Raw genomic sequence first — 5,116 nt, 5'->3', positions numbered from 1 at the left:
TTTATATGTGGGCAGATGCAATACTTTATAAATGTTCTACTGAAATAAAAATTTAAATAAATGAACATTGAGGTAACACAGATTTAAAGTTAAGAGATAAAAAAATACTATAAGCAAACCTAAAACACTTCTGTAGCTAATAGAGGGATTTTAGAAGAGGACGTTTTAATCTTTGATCAATCCATAAAGACCAACAAGACATGGGGAAATTCAAGGCTCCAATCATGGCAAAAGGATAGAAGGAACAGTCTTTAGATTAAGATCTACTACTACCTATCGGAAATCAATGAATAGGTAATTAAACCCAAAATGACAGCTCCCTATGATCCTTGTTGTACTCACAGAAATCAACAAACATACACACAGAAATAAACACAAACACACACAAATAATGCCCCCGCCAACACCCAAATGAGGGTGTAGCTCATTCTATTGTTGAGGAACCAATTATATGTCTTTTTCTTGATTTTTATTCTGGAGAAAGCAGAAAGAAATCCCCATACTTCCTAAAAAGGGAGGTAATAAAGAAAAATAAACCTACTATATAACAGTCTGTCAGAGGAGAGAGATGAGGGTCTGTTGAGGGATTGCTCAGTTCAGACTGGCCTGTGGGAGGCTGCCTCGATTGTTAAGTGATATAGGAGGGCTCAGCCAGTTCTAGGAGATACCATCCCTAGGTTGGTGATCTTTGGATATATAAGAAAGCCAGCTATGAATGATCCTACAAGTGAGCCACAGATAATGTAATGTCTGTCTATGATTTTTTGTTTCAAATTCCTGCTTGAGTTTGTGCCCTGAATTCCCTCAGTGATGGGCCAAGATATGGGCATATAAGCCAAATAAATCCTCTCATCCCATAAGTTGTTTTTTGTCCACCCTTAGTGTTTTATTACTGCAATAGAGATAAATGCACACTGATTTCACATAGGCCTCATTTCATAACCTCATCTAGCATTCAGTAGCTCCTAATGGCTCATCTCTAAATGCTCTCAGCTCAGGGTTAAAACTTTGACATGTAGATTTGGGGTGGGGGACACACTCAGTTCTTAGGCCCTTACTCTGACTTAACTGAGAGATGAAATACGAGAGATGAAATATTGCCTCTAAGCAATAGCAGGGATTGTTGTATTCATTGCTTTTGAAAGGGAGAATGGCCACTGGGGATTTTCCAGACCAGGAATAGCCGAATAGTGGTGCAATTGTGGGGAAACTGTGCAGACTAGTAAGCAATCCTCAACCATAGTTGCCCACCTGAAGAATCCCTGCATCTTGTGGTCAGCAGGAAGACACTTGCCACATTCATGGACTGGACCCCTAGGAAGTCAGGTGAAGTTCACACAAGGGTGATGGTGGTAGGGAATCCAGAAGTGCTGCCTCTGGGCTCTCAACTCTGCTGCTGCAGAGGATCTTCTTTTAGATCCACGTCACACATTTCAGAGGCTTCTGCCCTGCACTTCTTATCCTGCGAGGACATACTTTGCTCCACAAGCTTGGAAGCAGCTCCCCCATGTTTTCTATCAGTTCATCTTTGAGAAGAGAGAAGTTAGTGACATGAACCAGAACACAATGCTCCTCAGTAGCTACTGTGATTCATTTTTTGGGATTCATCTTCCCCAGATTTCCTAACCATTCTAAATCCACCCTCACCTCCCCCTACACAGCCCCTACACAGCTTGCACCTGGCAGGTCAAGTCATTTATCTGGTGGAGGAAATCTTCCTTCAGTTGAAACCCTTGCTGACCATAGTCTTTTATAGGGCGACTGTGAATGCGCATTCCAGGCTGCAGAGGATAAAGGGAGTGTCAGGAATACCTATGGAGATCAGTTCCTGAGGATTTTTTTTCTGCCCAGGGAAGCAATCCCTCATCTCCTATAGATTATACCTATTCCTCCTAAGAAGACAAACCCTGAGCTGTCTGAATAATAAATCTTAAGTTACTTCTAGTTTTATGATATTTGGAAACCATGATTAATATGGGATTGTAAGTGTGTGAATGAGTGGGTGTCTGATTCTTGTGCTTTCTTTTGGGATCTTTTCCTGTTATTGGTTTGTCTTGTCCAACTTTAACGTGATAGTTCTTGTTTTATCTTTCTTTTTTTTTTAATGGTTTCTCGAGACAAGGTTCCTCTGTATTGCTTTGGAACCTGTCTTGGAACTCGCTCTGTAGACCAGGCTGGCCTCAAACTCACAGAGATCCACCTGCCTCTGCCTCCTGGGTGCTGGGATTAAAGGTGTGCACCCCCCCCCACTGCCTAGCAAGTTTTTGTTTTATCTTATATTTTATTTTGTTATATCTTAGTGTATTTCTTAGAAGACTGTCCTAGAGACACAAAGGGAGTAGATCTAGATGGGAGGGGAGATGGAGGGGAACTGGGAAGAGTAAAGGAAGCGAAACCATAATCAAAGTATTTTATATGAGAAAAGAATAAAAGGGGGAAAAAGAACACACACACAGACACACACACACACACACACACACACACCACACCACCACCACCACCACCATGACACCAATGCTGCCACCACCACCAACAACCAAACCTATTTATTTAGTAGAGGTAAGAATAAAGTCTATTTGAAATCTTGCACACTGTCTTACCCCTGAGACTACATCTTGCAGAGGGAAAGGCTTCCTAACCATGGAGCTCAGGCCATTGAAGGATGACAAGAACCTTTTGGACAGACCTTTAAAAAAAAACAAAAACAAAACAAACAAACAAACAAAAACTTAAGTAGATTAGTGGTAAAGCTACTCAACTTTGTCTTCCATCTCTGAGTTCATCATGACAGCTTCATAACATCTCTGCACAGTTCTTTGTACTAATTACTTATTGAAGAAAAGAGTATAAGACAGTGACAAACGTTTGCGTATGGGAAGCCAGTCAGAGTCATGGCTAGCTCTACTAGCAGATGACCCACAGGAAGAGAAGAATGTTCATTCTTTGCCAGTGTTATAATATGTCTGGCCTATGGGGGATGTGCCGTATTTCTAGTCAGTGCCATATAACCCATGAAAAAGCCCTGCTTCAGGATAGTTCCTTAGGCCTGTTTCAAATAAGCGGGTTAAGACCCATAACCTGAACCGCTGACAACATCACTACTTCCGGAAACCACAGTGAATTATCTGGCAACTAGGCACACCCCATTGATCCAGCCTGAACCCCAGATCAGCCTCAAGCTGTTGCCTTAGGATTGGCAAAAAAAAAAAAAAAAAAAAAAAAAAGAAAAAGTCCAAGGAGCTGAGGTTTTGTTCTAGGGCCTCGTTTCCCACCTCCCTAGCTTCTATAATCCCCTTTCAGTGGGAGGCGGTGCCAGAATGCCACTTCCTCCACCGCTCCGTGTTTATCCTGTGTCTTCCGAAACCAAGTGGCTCCCATTCTAAGACTTTCAAACAAAATTCAAAACAGTAACCTTGGAGCAGAATTTCAAGGGAGGCCCCTGCTCAGCCGGCCAGCTTCATGGTTTTCAGTCAAAGGAACTCCAGCTTTAGTCTTTTGAAACCTGGTTCAAGTAAAATACCATTCTCATACTAGTTTGAATCGCATTTCCTCTGTCCACACAGCTTCTATAGCCTTGCCAGAAAGAGCACTTACCCTTCTACTTCCTGATTCAAAAAAAAAAAAAAAAAAAAAAAAAAATCTGGCTGGCCTATTTTAATATGCTAATTATCTCCATCTGTAAGTGCTTCCTAGCCTCTTTAGCTACTACCAGACCCCGCCCCCCCCCATTTGGCTCAAACTCAAATCCCAACAATTCTTCTAAGAGGGCTGGAGAGGGGCGATGTGCCTTACAGCCAGAAACCAAGGTGCATAAAGTTAGAACGGAACCTTTCTATGACTAAATATAAACGTAGGCATCACACAGTAGTCAGAATTTCAATACCAAATGCTTTTAAAAATAATATTTTTAGGTGGACTTGTTTTTTTGAGCTATGAAGCACGCATGGTGCCCCCGTACTTAAATGAGGAGTCCTTCTTAGCCCATCCCAGACAGGGAAGAAAGTCAGCCTGCTATCCCGTTTAAGACTCCAGGCTTTCTCCAGACCACAGCTATATTTTGTCCTCGCACCATGTGTTTAGCTGTAAAAACTGCATGGGCTACCACATGAAACCTCATACTGTGCAAGGAAGAAAATAATAACATCCTTGTAAACCTAACTACATTTTCAAAATAATGTGTTTTCTTTGGCCTCTTGAAGTTTGTTTTTAAAGTTGAGAGGGGGGATTAAGGCAAAGCTCCATCATTCTCACTCTTACTTCCTGCTTGGGTGGGGAGTAGATAGACCAAATAAAGATTGGTGTCATTGATTAACATGTGTGTGAGGATACCAGTTTCAAAGTATTTTTATTTTATCTATTTTGAGTTAGGCTCTCACTTTGTAGCCTTGGTTGGTCTGAAGCTCTATATGGAGATCAGGCTGGTCTTGAATTCATGGAGAGCTCTGGCCTCTGCATCCCAGGTACTGAGATTAAAGTCATGTATCTATAACCAGGCCTAGCCCTTTCAAAATCTTTGAGACCTTTTCACAAGAAACAAGCTTTCCTTTCCTATATTTAAAAATCACATGACACTTTATTCCCCCTGTTTTATAAAATTAAAAATAAATCTATCTTTAATAGGTAAAAGCAATAAATTATATGTTAATGGGCATGAAATGTATTGATAAATCCATGCCTCAAAAAATGTTAAATGTTAAACATATCTGCTTCCTCAAACGGTTGTTCCTGTATGATAAAAAGTGTTAAATACCTTGCTTTCTATCTTTTAAGATGGAGTTTCTGTAGATTAAGGTTCCTTAATGCTTAACATCACTTCAGAATTTCATTCTCCTTTCACACTGTAGTTTAGTACCTGTTGGTCAAGCTTTTCATGACTTAATCTTCCCTTTATTCTGTCCATCCTTTGGCAATTATCGTTCTTCTGGCAACACCACATATAAGTGGGACCATGAGTTATTTGTCTTCAGTGCCTTGCTTATTTCATTGACCATAATGTTTTCCAAACTGGCCCGTGCTAATGCAAATGACGGGATTTCTTTCTTTCCACAGCTGAATAATTTTCCATTATGCACAAGAGCCGTATGTTTAGAAACATGCCTATCCTATAATGGACATA

The sequence above is a fragment of the Cricetulus griseus genome (genome assembly GCF_003668045.3).
Source record: "Cricetulus griseus strain 17A/GY chromosome 1 unlocalized genomic scaffold, alternate assembly CriGri-PICRH-1.0 chr1_0, whole genome shotgun sequence".
NCBI classification, from domain to species: domain Eukaryota; kingdom Metazoa; phylum Chordata; class Mammalia; order Rodentia; family Cricetidae; genus Cricetulus; species Cricetulus griseus.
Note: the sequence above shows the minus strand (reverse complement) of the source record.